Source organism: Epargyreus clarus, unplaced genomic scaffold, assembly GCF_041222505.1.
Source record: "Epargyreus clarus isolate Ecla_fem2 unplaced genomic scaffold, WU_Ecla_fem_2.2 ptg000014l, whole genome shotgun sequence".
NCBI classification, from domain to species: Eukaryota; Metazoa; Arthropoda; class Insecta; order Lepidoptera; family Hesperiidae; genus Epargyreus; species Epargyreus clarus.
Window position 1 is genome coordinate 16,821,507 of NW_027332222.1, and position 19,718 is coordinate 16,841,224.

At 36.1% G+C, this 19,718-nt stretch overlaps 2 protein-coding genes across 3 annotated transcripts in view; one reads left to right on the plus strand and one right to left on the minus strand.

The window, feature by feature from the left end:
• Nucleotides 1–19,718, plus strand: part of Eip74EF (Ecdysone-induced protein E74) — a 276,463-nt gene that overhangs the window by 58,960 nt on the left and 197,785 nt on the right. For both annotated transcript variants that reach the window (XM_073079272.1, XM_073079274.1), the window contains exon 2: nt 4,462–4,549. The gene's annotated coding sequence lies outside the window, so the exon portion shown is untranslated. The remainder of the gene's footprint in view (nt 1–4,461; nt 4,550–19,718) is intronic.
• The window catches only part of Lsm11 (U6 snRNA-associated Sm-like protein LSm11), a 55,351-nt gene that overhangs the window by 2,412 nt on the left and 33,221 nt on the right, over nt 1–19,718 (minus strand). The window lies entirely within an intron of this gene.

Sequence of the window (19,718 nt, forward strand, 5' to 3'; positions counted from 1 at the left end):
TGTATCAAATAGCTAAATAATTATATGCAAAATCGAATATTTTAAAAATTTTGACAAACTTTCACAAATTTTGTGCTAAGCGTCAACCAGGAAATAAGTGTTCAAGTTAGACAACTCGAGACATCGGTGATCGAAATCATCCCGCCGTTTATCACCACAAGTGCCCTCCACGCCACGTGTTACCAGACCGGTCCAGCCCCATCCGGTTACCACCACCTCGCGTCGGTACCAACGCCATTGTACCGTTATCGTATAGAAACATTATCAGTATGTTTCGAGTGATGCCTATATAATCTATTCACAATTAATTATGTTAATTGCTAGAAAAGGTACCGATTGTTTCGAGTGAGCCAATTGAAATATTAAAAGGAATCAATATTAAAATTGATGTTTTTCTAATCTTAGGTGAGTACTAGTGTTTGATAAAATTATTACATCGTATCTTGATTATATTTATTACAATGAATCATTCAGTTTTAAAAAGGAAGTAGATGGGAAAGTCAGTCTCGTACGTTATTAATGCCATAAACCTTAAGAAAAGCCTTTTCAATGGTTAGTAAGCATCTGATATGGGTTGGTACTAACCCGCACTTTCGGATGCCAATCGGCATTGAGGTAGCATGGTGGAAAATGCTTTATCCCTTACTTAGAGGGAGGCTATACCGAGGGAGGCTATACGGGATTAAAGGGTGTTAAAAAACCGCATTAGATAAACAGTGAATTCTGGAATTAGTTTACGAGTAAAGTTAATATTTAATTGATATTGGACATTTCGGAACTCCATTACAAATAAATTAACTGACTCATCAAATAATGGAACCTTTATGAACTTCGGCATACTTATAAAGCAAACGCAATTACCAAAAAATATAACTTGTTGGTAAATAAAAGCAGACTTGAAGGTGGCGAAATTAGTTGGGATCACACTCGATTACAAGTAAACACACGTTGGGGTAACCAAAGCCACAATTTCAGCTTCCCAGAATGTTGGTAATCATTATGATTGCAAATTACATACACGATACTCGAGAATAATGCGACATTAAAGTTTTTTGTGATTGAGGCTCGCAAATGCTGTTGTCAATGTTTACTTTTAACCGGCTCATTTTGTGAAATTAATTGACATATTTTTAAAGTTGTGAAAAACTATGTATATGTGAAAAGTTATGTAATGATGGATTAAAATATTAAATCGGAAAAATATAAATATAGATTTCTATCCGATGTAACAAAACGGATTCATTTTCAAGGTGTCGTTTGTATTTTTCCGATTAAACTAGATTTTTATTTAAAAGTTTTCTGCATCTTCGGCCTATTTAAAAGAAAGAAGTATAGTCTCAGGAATTTTAAAGATTACTGTAGGAAACGTAAGATAATAACTACTTTCACTCCGAAAGCAGATCTTTGTCCAGCAGTGCGACACGATAAGTAACAATACTTAAATTTGGGTTTGTTTTGTGTAATTAACCAAAACATTTAAAACACAGATCAATTACCACGATGCAAACGGGCCACACAGCGAGTGACAATAAATCAGAAAGCAACACCGCGTTAGTAACAAGCCTTTAATTGATGTAGAGAATATACGGAACCATAGTCTACACGGAATCTAGTCTATAGGCGTACGATCCAACCGATACGTATTTACGCCATGAAGTGCCGTGTGACCTTTATAGCTACGATAATAAGGGAGATAATTGATCGTATCGGGTGTCGTTGCTAAATGTAGCTCTACTACACGCACGTTACAGTTGCGCTGCGTTCTCTACTGACTAATGTAAGAGAAGTAGAAAACGAACATTTGTTAGTTACCGTTGCTTTCGAATGACAGATTTTGTAAAAGTTCTCTAAGTCGCTGAAATCGATGTCAGTCCATTTATGCTGCACATGCTGTACTGATGCCACATGCATTACCAGTACTGGCACTATGATAATCTTATATGTGTTCCATGAACACTAAAATATAATTATACAAACGCCCTTTAAACACCTACCGCATTCGGAATTCGTCACGGGACGTATCTTTATATATATATTTCTTAAGTGCGTGTGTATGTCACTGAACTCCTCCTAAACGACTGGACTGATTTTGATGAAATTTGTTGTGTGTGTTCAAGGGGACTTGAGAATGGTTTAGATTCACAATTTAGTCCGGGGGAAAAGGTTTTTTTAATTAATTTTTAATTCGTAAGTAGTTATAGAATCGGAAACTAAGTATTTGATCAAGTGATGATCTTTAGCAAAGTTGTTATCCAAGAGCCCACGAGGGTTTGGGATTTGGTAAGACCAATTTTCGACAGATGTCACCACTGTCATTCCAATGCAGGTACAATTTTTTCGTTTTGTGTATGTCATATTATTTCTTTAAAATGCGGGCGAAGCCGCGGGCACCACTAGTATAGTATATATTTATTACGGAGGTCTTGAGGACCTATTCGGGAGTCACGAGTGTGTGCATCAAGGACGACCGGTCGCCGAAGGGAGCAGCGCACCACTCCTCGGTATTTATATTGTTTACACCTACACTATCGTCACTAGCGCAAATGGATTCTAAATTTCATTTCGGATCAAACATACCTAACATAACAAGCGACATAACAAGCGACCTAAAACTCATACAATAGCATTATAGCTTAGTCCATTAGGAAAGCAAAGATGTGGCATAAATGGATAGGACCACAGATCTATATCTTAATAGATCCCGCATGTGTACGTATTAGCGTGGCCAAAACTCGGGTTAAAGGAAGTGGATTCAGCTCACTTCGATGAAATGTCATTTAGTCCGAAAGTAACATTTGTTGTCATCGGATGTCAATTGACAGCAATAAACATGCCGAATTGCGCTATAATAAATTGTGTAAATTCTACAAGTAAAAGTAGCCGCGATAAAGAAAATATTTCCTTTCATACGTAAGTACCGTTTTTCCTAAAATATGTGTTATTAATTTTATAATTAATTATTTAAAATTTGTTGTGGTTTCACAATGACAATTAGTTACTGAGTGTGTTTTATCAAATTTTTAATCCATTGCAAATTTTGGTTACAAAGTTGTAAAGCTTCTGTATTAAAACACGCAATGAAAAGTAAAACGATCGATATTTCATCTTGTTGCTTAAAGATGTTTGTCATTGGTTATTTCAAAATGAGTACCTGGGGTTGTATATGCCAGTTTCTTGTTCTCGATTATTTAATCGATTTTCGAAATGGATGAATAATAATGTTGTCTTAATAAATATTTTGTAACATATTTTTTTTATTCTAATCATGTTAATGTTTTTTGTTCTTTTTTTAATATTTACCATTAAATTTACAGGTTTCTATTGCGATTGCGAGTGCGCCTACGCACCATCGCCATAATCAAATAACGATATGTTTACAACTTTCTATGAGAACTATGTATATAAAACAGTGTAAGCAACCTTGGTGTAGCAAGTGTTTTTATTTATCATTATATGTATTTGTTCTTATGTTAAAAAATGAAGCAATATAAGTTTTTCTAGGTCTATTATCCATTTATAATACGGCATATACACGGGGTCTACTGAAGTCGAAGGACTTCAGTTGGCCCCATGCTGAGACTATTTTAACACCAGAATTTAATAAATGTTTAAGCAATATTTATTTTGTATTAAATCTTTTTTCCGTAGACATCTTGTTTTATTTTGTTGACTAAATTTATGGACGACACGGTAGATTTTGATAATGATGATTCGGCGACTTTTTTACCAAAACATTCGCAGAGCACTAGTAAAATAAATCTAGACGATCGATTTCTCGAAAATCTATCTTCGATTTTTCGATTTCAAAATCGATTTTTATAGCAGAACCGAATCGACTTTTGAAACGATTTTCTCTCTGACGGAGAATTAACAATGCACATCTCTAAATCTTTCTTGACAAGTGTCAGTCGATCGGATAAAAGTGGCACGCTTGGTTTTCATACAAATGAAGGTACATGTGTCATCTATTTAGATATAGGTCTGTGGATAGGACTCTATGCTACTTGCACAGATCTCTCATCCTATTAGATTGCTACTCGTACGTACATTATCAGTCATCATCAACAACCCATTACTGTCCCACTGCTGGGCACGGGTCTCCTCTCATAATGAGAAGGATTAGGCCGTAGTCCACCGCGCTGGCCAAGTGCGTATTGGTAGACTTCACATACCTTTGAATTTTTTTTATACATCTCTCAGGTATGCAGGTTTCCCCACGATGTTTTCCTTCACCGTTTAACAAGTGATAATTAATTTCTAATACAGATAATAAAAATCAGAGGAGCGTGCCTGGGATTTGACCCTCGGACTCCTCGATCGAGAGGCCGAGTATCTTAACCACTAGGCTATCACGGCTACGTACATGTTACACTTAAATTCACGATTTCAGTATGGATTTAACAACGCAACATTTTATGCATTTTTCCACGATGATGTTAATATTACCTTTCTTTGTTTCAGGAGGAGTGCAGTGACAGTCGAACTAACCACCAAATGTGTTCAAACGCGACCCTGTCAGTTTTCTTGTACCCGATGAAGTTTTTGCCGGGTAAGTTTACTACATCATCATCATCATCAACCCATTACTGTGTCCCACTGCTGAGCACGGGTCTCCTCTCAGAATGAGAAGGATTAGGCCATAGTCCACCGCGCTGGCCAAGAGCGTATTGGTAGACTTCACATACCTTTGAGGTTTTTTTTTTATAAATCTCTCAGGTATGCAGGTTTCCTCACGATGTTTTCCTTCACCGTTTAAGCAAGCGATAATTAATTTCTAATACGCACATAAATTTGAAAATCAGAGGTGCGTGCCTGGGATTTGAACCTCGGACCTCTCGATCGAGAGGCCGCGTTTCTTAACCACTAGGCTATCACTGCTTTTTTTTTTTAGTTTACTACATATTTATTGATATTTCAACAAAATATTTAAAATATTGAGCCCAGAGTTCACGGCACCATACTATATTAATGCTTGGTAGTATAATTACTGAAGGACCTATTTTAAAGAATACTTCATAAACCAGTACCCTTACCATGAGTTTTTACGTTTCGACAAATATGACTGTTTTGGTATTTGTTTACGTATTGGCCCATACAATTTCCAAGTTCTGATATAATCCACTAGGGGCGCTGATTGGAAATAGTATGGGCAAATACGTAAACAAATACCAAAACAGTCATATTTGTCGAAACGTAAAAACTCCTGGTAAGGGTACAGATATCGATGAAGACCATGCAATTTTTGTCGAACATGGGGTTCCGGGTTCGATTCCCGGTAATTCATGAAAACTTAAATCATATCTTATATATAAAATGCTCGTGTCACAATGTTAGTTACCGTACTCCTTCGAAACGCCTTTACCGATTTTCACCAAATTATATGCATATTCAGTAGGTCTGAGAATCGGCTATTACTATCTATTTTTCGTACCCCTAAGTGATAAGGGTTGTTCACCCTTAACATTTTTTTATTTATATGGCAACACAACGTTTGTCGATTCAGCTTGTAAATGATAAATTTGGATTCAGATCCTAAGACTTATCATTTGATCAGTCATTTATTGCATGGTCTATTTGATTGTTATTCAGAAAGTATGAAATGTCTAGTCTATTCTGTTACTTGTTCGTTGCTTCGTAACGGACATTTGAATGCCAGAAGTTTCATTGTCAATGAAAACTCGGTTATACAATGTACCTAGACGCATATTTTCCAATTATTTATATTGATGCTCAGATAAAAAAAGAAGATGACGCCTCGTACATTCTAGACAACTTGCCAAGTGCAACTTAGTTTAAACTAACTAACCTTTACTTTACAGTGGCACTCAGTTACTTTAGTAAATTTCATAAACGGTGCGAGTCTGAATTATTTTAGTAATGTCGAATTAGATTAACTCATTAAACGACGTTCAAAAACATATTTTTAATAAACGAATGCCTTATTCGAAATTTTGCTTTGTACTAAACGCAATCTATATGTCTTGACCGTGTGCGTTATTTGTATAAAATCATAATTGTTAGGACACATTTTGACCGGGAGGCGAAGTCTACATTTTTATTCTGAGTGCTGACCTATAACTAGATTGATCTCATCACGCACACACACACGCCGTGTTTATCACTGGACGGAAGGCGGCGCGGCCTCGAGCCGGGCCGGCTCAATTCGTAAGTGCCTTCTCAAGGTCCGACCACGTATATATAGCATATTTTTCCACTAGCGATAACAACTAAACAAATAATGCTTGTTTGTTCATCAAAAACGTTGAGGCAGATCAGTACTCGTCAGCTTAGTCTATTTTTTTATTCTAAGATATTTTCCACGATAAGTACAGACAGAGACCTTGTGGATTATTTATTTTGGAATATAAAGATTTTATTTACGTTTCTTAGTAGACCTTGAGATAACTGTCTTACCTACTTGAAGCGTGTATGGTTTTCCCCGACGCTTTAAGCTGTTAGTTAAATCATTCTCATACACGGCAATTAAGCTTAACTCATTGAATTACTTTGACTTAATTGGTACGTGTAATGTTTGCACTTTAAATCATGTAGTACTACACAAGTAAGACTTGTGATCTAGTATTTAATGAGGAACAAGCGATATATTCCAAATTAGATAGTTTTAGAACGACCTGTGCAATTAATTAAATTTTGTAGTTAGACTTAGCTTTTGATAAATAATATTAGCATTTATTAACTACCCAATACTGGGCATGGATCCCTACTAAGAATGAGGAAGGGCTATGGTCCACCACAATGATCAAATACATTTAGGTAGAGTCTACACATTTTTAAACACATTAAAGAGATAAGTCATTCAGGTTAACTTAACTAAATTAACTTTTTTCGTTACTTGTCCAAACCTTGCCAACTTATTGCCTTGCTTGTTGCTTTGAACCCAGACCTTCTGAATGTACCACCAATAATCACAGAGCTAAGGGCTAACACATCACGTGCCAACACCAAACCATCATCCGCACCATATATGGGCAGTATAAAATCCACCGGCTGTAAACCCTAAAACGGGTGTTCCGGGTTGAAAGTTGTTCCGACAAGGTCACACGAACACGTCATGTCGAACCTGCCCCAACGTGGGCTATGTGGTCCGTCATGGACGAGGTCAGCAGTGGGAACGTCTGCCAAACCGTTGGAATTTACCTCAAAACTACTCGTATAACGTGTGTAACAAAATTTAACTGTGGCTAAAAATAAAACACTTTACTGGTTTTAAATTTCATGAAGTTTTTAATATGGTTAAGGTGTTTTGAAGCTAGGACAGTTATTGACATGTTATAATTATTGTCATGATCATTGTAATGTGATATGATTTATGTATTTTCATTTATAGGCTGCGTTTACAAGAAATACATTAGCAAATATGAATTTGAAAATAAGTTTATGTTAGTCAATCAGAATAAATAAGACATAACCTATAGTTTGGGTCAGTATAAAAGGTAGCGGTGGTTCTGTCTGTAAAGAACTTAGAATGAAAAAAAATCATATAAATATAAGAAAGTAAAAGGACTAAGAATTTGTAATCAAATTAAATTTATTGTATTAAATGATCGTCATATGTATTGTACAAATGTATTGTAATAATCTGTAAAACGACTTAAACGAAATGAATTTAAAACCTTTGACAAGTTAACTGGCAATTATTATAAAAAAACACTGCTTAATAATCGTATGATATTCCCACGATTAAAATGAATTCAACGACACTCCATACGTTAAAATTCGTCAAACCCTTTGCGGTAGTCGAGTAAATAGACGACAGACTCTATTTTCCGTCAAATAGCCATATTTGTTACCCAACAGTATTTTAGAACTATTCTTTCCATACATGCAAGTACCCACAAGAAATTCAAGCCCTTCTAAGTTACACAAAAACCGGAACATCATCAGCCGACCTTGGTTCCCATGAGTGTCAACCACCACCCACGTGTGCATACCTGATGCACTCACAATTGCGCGCGTCCCGCCACCAGTCATCATCAGTGGCGTGATTGTAAAATTGCCGCCGGTCGCTTCCTACTAGGGATTGCGATCTCAGATCGATAAACCGATATATCGATTTTTTGGTCCGATTTTTCGATTTTTAATAAGTAATGAATCGATCTAGCAAATGGATTCCAGGTACAGAAAAATAAACGATTGATTTTTCGATTGTAATGTCTCTAAAAAATCTTTTATTTTCGCGTTTACCTTTTTAACCCAAGGTTCCCCATTTTTGGTAACTTAAGATGGTAATGTCTTTCGAGCGTATGTATAAGCATATCAATATTATGTGTATCTATTATTTGGCACGCACTGGAGCCCAAATGACTAGACGAATTTTAACATATGACATATATTCGTTAAAATTGAGGGAGTTACCATAGGCTATATTTTTAAGAAGCCGGGTTTTTTGTTATTGGACTGCTTCTCTAGTTTTACGATATATTCTCAGAGGTACAACATAATAAATCGACGATCGATTTTAGTAAGATCGATCTTCTAACTAGACCTTCATAGTTTTACGTATCTATTCTTTAGATTCCTTTTCTCATTTCAAAATCGATATTTTTCGAAACAATCCCAATCCCTACTTCCTAGCCCCCTCTTACATTCAAGGGAGATCAGAATCTGTGTGTATTGGAATTGTAAGCGGTTCGTCCTGTTTCGTAATCAATTCCAGGACAAAGGTCTTATGCACTTCCCGCTAGCTCCCTCCACACGTCAGCTCATCAACACTTGGTCTCAAGGTGGAGATGTAATTGGTTGATCCTGTATACGATCTACATAAATTATGTTTGTAAGTCGTGTCATTCCTGTTGGTTTGACGGTCAGAGCACCTATGCTTTTAAGATAAGGAAGTTCAGCTTCCTACTTTCTAATAAAAATACGTTTTTCTTTGCTTTTACAACTTTCTGTTCTAACTTATAAATGTGGCCGACAGACAACACAACGCAACTCAAACCGTTGGGACAAGACGTGAAATTTTGTATTTTAAAACCCCTGTATAAGTTTAAAGTTATGCACATGTAAAGTAAAGTAAACTAATCGTGAGGAGACCTACGAATTCGTAAAAATTCGAACCTGTAGAAATTCGACCTGAGTATTCGTAAAAAAAGTTCTCTAAACTCCTCTCAAACTAAGAGAAGAGCTTTGCTCAAAAGTAGGACAATAATAGGTTGACTTAAATAATGTATTTCTTTGTGTGACTAGTTTTAGTATTTTTCTATATGTAATGATCTAATTATACATATTTGTAGTTATAGTTCAGGGTTAGATTGTAGGAACATTCCGCCGCGTGCGCTTGTGGTCAAACACCTGAGCTTGTTTCATGCTCTCTCTAACAACAAACTTAGGATAGAAAATGCCTCTGATATCAATGACTCTAGACGGTCAGAGTTCTCCTAACATAATTTACCTAAGGTTTCCATTAGATCTAAGAGTCTTCAATTTGTTATTAAGTTACCAAAACTGGGGACCAAACTTATTAAGCATGCAAGCAAGCATAGAACTAATATGTGGTGTTAGTGCTGTGATCTGATTTGCCGGATGTGACAAGGAAAAAAATATTCATGAGGTATTCTTAGTCCTTGATCCACTTCTGTACAACCTTAGGGTTCTTGTCCTAATTGATTCTTACACGAGACGTTCTAAGTTAGTCTTTGAACCACCAGTGCACGACTTCAGGCAGAATCTTGTCTTATTTGGACCGACTTTCCATGGACTGTAGAGTTGTAGGAACTACTAAACACCAGGAGAGCATAATTATTGGCAATAGTAATTGCCTCATTACTCATACAAAAACTTACTACAGGTTTTCTTTATAAAACACAGAACGTCACATTCGATTTCATCTAATCTGCTGACACTAATTACCAAAGAATGTGCCATACGTTCACAGCGTCTTGAGATGCGCATGCGCATATCTTCGCATGTTCCCATGGCGCCATATGACGTGTGCACCTGCATTGTGCACATGTTTGGCCTGCACTCCACCTGTGTAACCCATCAAGCATGTCATGTGCTTTTTGCATTTAAATTTATTTCTATGGTATCGTGTAATAAAGGTGTGAGGCGTCATAGAGGTTGATTTATTTCTCGTGCGGGTGATTAAAATAAGTTGACATAAATTGACAATAAAAAATGTACCGTTGTAGTCTTAGATATGCATGTGCAGCTCCGTAAAACTGAAGGCTTTAACGGTAACACAGTCAGGCCTCGAAGTCTAAGAAGAAAATATTTTGTATGCTAATGAGTTTATAGGCAAAAGAGCTGAGAGAAAAAAGAATCAAATTTAAAGAAGATAAAACCATTCACCTATTTACACCTTACAACTGGAGTACCATAAAACTGGATTTCATTTGACTTATGAGGTGACCATAATAATCCTTAGTGCGACAACCTATCTCTTCAGTGCTTTAGGTAGAACCCCTTTTCTTTATAGGATCAGTTACATGGGCGGCATTGATAACTTACCACCAGATGGACTGTATGCTCGTTTGTATCTACTACCTACCTTCTTACCTATTTCAGTTTTATAAAAAAAAATACAACCGACTTTTATGTCACTACAAAGTGAAAAATAATTGAATTGAGAAACCCTCCTTTTTTGAAGTCGATTAAAATTGACTTGAACTGGATTAATTATGCTTCCATACCTTCATTTGACTTTAATTTAGTCTATTAGGTAAAAGGCCGTACGCACTATCCGGATCTATTATTTTCAAATGCGGAAGTAGCCGCACCAATAATGTCACTCGAGTGGAACCGTTAGAGGTCTTTTAAAAGTTATCATTACGTAGAGGTCACCGCTAATCGATCTGAGATCGATACAGCCACGATAACAAATGTACTGACACAGTTAATTAAAATTCTGTCATCATTGACGTCGATTTGTTATATTAATGGTTAGTTATGTCATATGTTATTGTAATGTTCTGTCATGTTATATCGTGTATAAAATCGTTTTTAATAAGCTACAAATAAAGCTTTGTGACTTTATATAATTGATGGTAAGTGATATTACCGTCGATAAATGTCACTCACCAACTTTATATGAAACAGGAATTTTAGCTAAACCCGATCACAGATGTGTTATCATCTGAAGACTAAGGTCTTATATATAAGTTAACCGGAATTCATACTCTTCCATTGAATCGCAGAATTACTTCAGGCGAGAAATAGATTTGGTGTGATTTACCTCTCATTTCGACCGTATTGTTTTTTTTATAATATAGGAGTAGCAGACGAGCATGCAGTCCACCTGATGGTAAGTGGCTACTGCCGCCCATGGACATCTATAATCAACCCCAGATAAGATTAGATATTCCTACCTAAGGTCGGCCACAGATGCGCCTGAGGACTAAGCTGGAACGCCTCGGAAAAGTCTGTCTCCCTTTCCACACCTTTCAAAACGGAACACAGCAGCGCCTAACACTGCTATTATTAGGCAGAAATAGGTGTGGCGGTGAAGCCGCCGGAGTCGAACCACAAAGGGTTCTACCAACTTTTACCAACCTCAAAAAAATCCTTTTCACCATGTACCCACCAATTCCAATGAAATCTTTTAAGATCTAGTACCAGATACTACAATTCGAACAAAACGTGGCGTTGCGTAATATTAGTACTGGACCGCACCCAGCGCCCTTCGCCTTGTCGCCGCCGAGCCAAGTGTCTACCGCGTCTATTATTTCCCGAGCTATTTATACTCCGGCCTCAAGGGATACTGAGTTATGTTCCACTAGCTTCTGCTCACAGTTCCGTTTACATGCCTTTTAGGGCGAGTTCTATAGAAATGTTCTACTTTAAATACACTTCTTTCTCTCTCCTGAAGTCTAAGTACTCTAGAAGTATTTATTAACACGTCGTTTAAAATAAGAAGAATGTTAGGTTAGGTTAGGTTAGGTTATAGAAAAATCAGTATAATAGCGAAGCTGTTGTAATAGAATCGTGGTCAGAACCACTAACATAGCTTATCCAATTGAGAACTATAGAACTAAAGAAAAACGCACAAACATATAAATGCGAAAACTTTAACATTCTTTGCTTTATACTTAATTAATAAGATTGCATTAATAGTCAAATAAAATATACAACCAACAGATATGTTAAAGACGTATCTGGGAACTAATGTGATCTCGAGATAGATAAGGTTAGTTGAAAGTGTAATTTGAAGCTTTGGCGTTACATTAAAATCTCTACCCAAAATATTATGAAATGGAGTGTTACGCCCGCAGTGGGACAGTAATGCGTTGATGTAACACTTGCACATTTTAAAACTTTAAAACACATCTCAATAAGCTGTCTAATTGTTTTACTATATTATTTTTTAATATCCGCGTTGTTGTGAAAAACAAACATAATTCCACGTTGAATAACGGAAAACTGATTATAAATAAAATGGCGTAAACGACCTCTATTAAGTTTATGTCTGAGATTATTTCCTCAATTGTGTCCCGTGATCAAGTTTAGACTCTAATGAATTTAGAATTCGTACTATTTTCCTTCATATAAGTTAGTGCGTTCCGTCTCATTGGGCGGGAACGTAACGATTACGACACGACTATCGTAACGGACGCAAGGAAAAAGCGTTAGTTTCATAATGTATCTTCTGAAGGTTAGCTGTTTACAAGGTAAAGGTCCCGATCATGAAACAACAGTAGAATAGTTTCTGAACGTTTATGCTTTGTCTAGTATGGCAGTAGCAGCTCCAAATAAAAAAATCTTTTGCAAACTAGTGGATGGTTATATTTTAAAACTATTTAATTTTACACTTTTGAAAGCTCTACGGACAACTTTTTAAGAAGCAATAGGTTATTATTTTTAATAAGAATACGGATTTAGCTGCTTATTTGTAATCAAAACTGAAAAACACATTTTTAAGCTTTTGTCTGTATAAACAGAAGCTCGTTAATACTACAAATAATAGTACGAGGAAAACGATGTTCCTAATGATAGGCGGAAAATCAGTTTCAATGTTTACGAATACGAAATCAATTTCTAATGATTTGCTTTCAACAAAACTTTTAGTTATCTAAAAGTATAACTATCTCTACTTTAGACTGCGATTAAATTTATACTGAAACTTTCCCATACTTTCATTTTAGTCAAAAATTAAATCTGGTGACTTTTTCGGTTGATTATAATTAAAAAAAAATCTCATGTCCTTAAGTCTTATTGATAAATGTTCTCCACAAACTTTATCACAACCAGAAGTAGATCTGTACTTGCAACAACGGTTTCAGCTTTAGCTATACGAGCATAACCAGATTTCAAACTGGTATGTTGACTCCGCTCCGTCAACAATATCCAAATGTGAAGGTCGACTCGTAACCGCAGTTGTAATGCTTGTTCCATGTTTAGATTCAACAGTTACATCGAGGAAATCTCAAAGCTCTTTTTAAACCTCATTTTTGTAAACCATTTTATTTGAACCAATATACGGTGTGATTTTTTTAAGTACAACTTTAGTATTGTTATTATCTACAGTACTATCTGTTATATCTTCTGTGATTGTTCTAAATTGAAAATTATCATCATTGTCATAAATTTATTAACATAAAAAATAATGTTAGGTTTTTTGGTATGTATATCTGTAATCTAGTACATGTAACTATATTTTTGTTAGCAAATACCCATAATTACGCGTTATATTTTTAGCCTGATAAGTTTATATTGAACGAAGAATTTCCATGAAGATAATGTTTGTTTATCACATAATCGTTAAAAACATTTCCGTGCACGCAGTCCCTTTCCAAGGTTGCCGTTTATACAGTGATCTTGGTACTACGTTTTAAAATTTAAATAATATTATTGTAGGACATAGTACTATCTTCAATGTAAGTACAGAATACAATTCTACATTACATTGTTTAAGTTGAGATAACATTAAAAATAATGAAGCATTGGATGACGTAACATTTTTTACAATTTTATCAAAGACAATCTATAATGAACATATTAGACAAACTTGAAAGATAACTAAAATAACCTTATCCTTATCCAATTTGCATGGAAATACCCAATTTGTGACATAATCGATGCAGTAATAAAATAGATGATAATTCTGATTTAATATGTAACATTATTATTAATGAATTATTATAGTCGTATCTTTTAGATATCGAATATGATTGCAACCTTAATTGCATTGCATTGCATTGTCTTGATTGCATTTCTTATTCATTACTATGTCTGAAATAAAAAAAATGTAGACTTTCCTGTTTAAATATATTAAGGAATAGGTTTAGTTGAAATTACAGTTAAGGAAAATCAATGCGTAAAAGTTAAAAATTGGATTAAATAGACGCTTATAACAACACCACCTATTGCTGAAATTATTGTAAGAGAACTTAAGCAATTTCTATTAAATGTAATGCATGATATTTCTACTACTGCTTTTAATCTAATGAATAGCATCAGGTTGTAGAATCCAGGTGGTTTCTTGAATCACGTTCGCAAGCGCAAGTGCCAAGAGAAAGTATACGAAATATGCAAAGCGTGCGCGACCGTCGACTCTAAAACGTACTGATTTTCAATGAAGCCACTATGTAAACGTATTTATATCACGGCGTGCGTAAATTGACGTTTTACGCACGCTTCGCGTGCGCAAAACCCCCATTTCCGACCCCGTAATATAAAATTTTATACAACACGCGGACGAAAAATGTTTTTCTGACTCGTGTGATTGCAGTCCTCGCCTGCGGCTCGGCCTGCAAACTCACACTTGTCAGAAAAAAATTTTTCGTCCTCGTATTGTAATGTACTATTTGTTTATATCATTAATTTTGATATTATAATCATCTCCTATTCTTATGAACAGATAATCATATCTTTCATAATCATCTGAATTATTACTAAATAATTCATTGAAGTTCTTACTGGGACGGTCATTAAATGGATGGATGTATTTTTAAAATAAATACTTCAACTGATGAAACGTATTACGAGTATTAATATTAATATGATCCCATAAACTCCTTACTTGGAAGCTCAGGCTTACTTTCTTAACCATCACTTGTTTTTATTTATTTTGTAGCAGCGATAAAGTTACGTGTAATAAATTGTCAACATATATACTTCCGGCATAACAAACATGTTTTATATTACAATCCAGCAAGTTATTAATGTTGCAAGCTTTATGCATTCAGCCTTGTGCATAAACGACAAAAATACGACAAATCCTTGACATACGCAGATAAATTCTGATTGAGGTTAAGATGAACCAAAATAACTTAGGTACATTTTAAAATAACGATCTCACTGCATCTGAGAGATCGTAAATAGTCATAGTCACTGTACGGTACTTTAAGAAATGATTCCAAAAACTGAATCCACTTTTCACAAACCTCTAAATATAGTCAAAGTCATACTATGTACGTGTTCAAAATAGCGCAAGTTCGAGATCATTGAGCCTATCCCCTTTCACTTTCGATAAAACACCATATAAAAACGTCCGACCTTGAATGGCTTTAAAAACCTTAACGCCATAATCCCAAACGCCAAAAGCTGTGACCACTGACCGCTATAGAAAGTAAACAACTACGAATTCACTACGTGCGGCCTTGAAGGCCATCTCCAGGTTATCTACAATCAAAACACGGCTTTACTACACGACACACTGAGTCCAAATCGAAGAGATATCAGGTTGATCGTTAAAAATCATAGGTATTGAAGTGTGTTTGGAGTTTATGCCTTGGGTATTTGCTTGTAAGTGCGACTTTAGCGTAGTTAGTGCGTCGGTTGTCGTAGTTAAGTCAGGCGGTACCCCCACGTCTGGTAGTGAAAGTGAACGGTGACGCGTGGTACGCGGAAGCGTAGCGCGGTAGCTAAGGTGAAGGTATGATGTGACTATTTGCTTGCATGCTCGCCGTTGATTTATTGAATATTTAAACGTCTGCCAGCCTCCGGCCGGGTGAAATTTGTGATATTGTCGGTGTTCTTGTGGATAGATTACGTTTTCGTTTGTTTGCTTAGCGAGTGTTCTTATCAAGTATTATGCAGTTTCAAAGAGCTAAAAAATCATGGCATATTTAGATCAGGGAGTTAACCCGTCCTTATGTTATTATATAAAATTTGCACATGAGGAAAACAGTTCCGGAATATACTCAACGGGTCCAGAAAGGTCAATGTTTAAAAAAAACAAAGTGCATCACGTTAAGGAATTTCCACGAGGTCGTGCGGCCCTGGCGACGGCTGCTTCGATGCAAGTGGCGCCTCATCGCGGCAATGTGGGCTTGCTAGGGTTGCCAATAGTACTATAATAAGTATAATTTTCTTCTAATTATGTCTCTCTCATTACTCTTAACGAAAAGGAAATGTTTAGATCATAAAACCTAATTTTTTTAATGTATTTTTTATTTAACGTAATACATCTATTGCAAACAAAAGATCATTAAAAATTTAACAATTCTCACAAGTCTTAAATTTTTATTAAAATAATATATTTGTGGAGTGTAGATTATTTTTGGAAGAACAGTATGATCATTTTGAAAATAAAGTTGGCAACCCTAGAGTTTGCGCAAACACGCTCCAAATCCGACACTCTCGGTTTCGGCAAGCCACGGTCACGGACACTTGCTGGTGCCGTTTTGTTTTCGTCCAACTTTTGTTTCTTGTTCGCCAATTCACGGTCAACTGACAAGTTGAGCCGGACTTGATGGTAGCATTGTTCGATTTTTGATTTAAGTCTAAGGAGCCCACACAACAATCGATCGATCGTCGTTCGAGAGAATCGAGATCGACCATTCAACATAAATCATTATTTGTTATCATACCAATCAGTGGACGTCGATCTTCACCGCCCACATCCCTATCTGAATACAGTTTAAAACACTTCGACGATAGGTTCATCGTCGATCGGTCTTCCATCGTTTACCCAAAGTTTACACACTAATCGATCGACACCGATTAAGGGCATTTATCGAAGGTCGATCGATTGCGGTGAGTGTGTCCTTGGACAGATGATTGGGATTCTCAAAAATAGTATGGAATGTTCAATGGCAATGAACAGTCAACACAAAATCACAACTAGAATAAGTTTCTATTAAAAATGTGCTTGGAAAAAAGAAAATTGTAGCTGCTCCTGAAACTAAAGCTTACAAATTACATTACACGATCAAAACAGTATTTCCCATAGACAATCAATTACTCATTTAAATTTATATTGTTTACTTTATCATTTACCATCACGAGACATAATCATGATCATTCATCAACTGCGGACAATCGACATTGAATACCCAAGTATTCAGAGACCCAAGACTCATAGGCCGTGACTTCCGCGCTTCTTGCCCCAACGAACGACCCTCGGGGAAAAATAAACGAGTAAAAAGCCGATTTGGGGCATTCAGCCAGTCGGTGTCACGTGACACTTCTGAAGATTAACGCTCCAACTATCTTCAATATTCGCAACAGTTTCTTGTTACCGTGTGACGAACAAAGAGCTAAGTAATCCGCAGATTTATCGGTCCATTGGCTTTCGGTTATCATTTCTTTTTTGATGAAGGTTACAATTATAACAATAAGTAAGATCCGTTGTTTTGTTAAGACTGGTAATTGAATGGGAAATAATTATTCAGTTGAATGTAACGTTTATTAATGGACGATAGTGCTTACGTGACGCAAAACTTAGAGTTTTGTTGATGAAGAACTTGGACACCTATTTTAGTTTTCGTGATTCCCTCAGTAAAGTTATGTTATAACATTATGTAAACTAAAAAAAACATTTAATACAAAAATGACATACAGACACACGAACAGACGGACAGGTAGAGAAACGGTTCTGTTTATTCTTTCTTGACTACAAAACCCTGAATTCGACTGATTTTACATTCGCAGTGAATTCAAAATCTGAATCATTTGTGATCATTTCAAAACCGAATGTATCTTTCCCCAAAAATACATCTCAAGCGAGTATTGTAAGAATGCTTTCTAAAAACCATTCATTACTTTTTGCTTTTCTTATCTACGTCTCAAGTTTGGGGTAACCTGACACAACAGGTGTCGCGCGTTACACGACGTGATTCAGAGAATGACTAATTGGTTCGAGTTTAGTCGAGCACGTCCATTCTTTGTGACGGGGTGACTACTCTACTCATTTTTAATATGTAACGGGTACTCACGATACGCGTTTTTAGTTTCTTTTCTGCCGATATTTCGATTCAGTTGCATGGATCGTGGTTACGGCGAAACTGTTGTAACGGGGAGAAACCGTTGAAGTACTAGTGGCAGATTAATCTATCGACTGGCGACTACTCAACCACCCAGAAATAATCACTCTCAGTTTTAATGATATTTCGCCCATTCCATTAGTGCATCAAAGAAATCTCGTTTAGAATACAAACAATTACCGACCTTCAGAGCCTAGCGTATTGTGCAATCGAGAAGAGGAAGGAACCAGACGCGGAAATTTCAGCCGTGCATAAAAATTCACGAAAAAACGAGCCGGAATCGAACCGGCGACCTCGAGCTGATAATCCGCAAGGGCAAGCCCTTTATCGCGCGATAGACCAACGAATAATGCGATAACGGACCAAAAACATATCTAGCCGCAAGGTCTCGGTCCTAAGTCAGTGGGTAAAGGTCAATGTTTCTGTTTTATTTTATTTTTTTCCATGAGGTCTCTGCTGACTTTGTTTTTTCCGTGTGCCACCATTGGCATTGGCGGATTTGGCGGTCGTGTAAAAAGTGTCCTGATGACAATAAGTTGCTGGGCCTAAAAACTTCACAATAGCCTATACTAGTATTTTAGGCCTGGTATTGATGACTGATGGTAATATAACTAAATATCTTATTTGCGGGCAGTATGATAGCATGAATAAAGTTTGACGTCACAAGGAGTAATCTACGGAATGTCAGCATAGCAGCGAAAACCCAAGAGCGATTTTTACACCACTAAGGAGGACAATGTTTTTCTAGTCCATATATGTATGTATATATCTCATTTGGCACGTATTGCAACCCATGCAGCTTGACAGATTTTTACTTATGGGGTGTCGTTGGATTCGTCCAAAAGGTGGGACATGGGCTATATTTTAATTCTCGAGTTCATATATCAGCAACCCTTACAAAATAGAATTTGATTAGATTTTTGTTTTCATTTTACCCTTAATCGGGATAAGGCGCAGTATCCAAATTCCATTTATAAATACATGAAAGAGAAGTTTTTGTGTTGGAAAACAAATCGCAACTGATTAACTATAATATCGGAAAACAGTCGCTATACAAACCGATATATCGGCTACAACGTATATTACAAACGTAGTCTGCTATCTGTTATCTGTTATGTTATCTGTTATCTACGTTATAATAGCTCATTATCGTGTGATTGTCACATAACCGCCGACAACGTTTGGCGTGATTGTCGCCAGGATCAAGGTTTACACCGCAATGTCTATCAATTGATTTTTTATCTCTACTTATTGTATGTTTCAAAATTAATTACTTAAATGGACAGTCAGATAGTAACGCTGTGTTAAAAAGCGTATCACAAATCAAACGTTATATCGCAGTTGACAAACCGGTATCTGTTATTTGTTATAGTTTTGAGGTATTGGCAAAGCTCTCCCGTAGAATTGTATATGAAACGTAGAATTTTAAATCGAAGTAAATGTTGTACGTTATTTGTTTATTTACCAATAAATGATGTGTTTTTAAACATAATAAGAGTAATTTGTACTCATAAAAGATCTGTCGGTAATTGGCATAATCAATTTTTGAAGGTG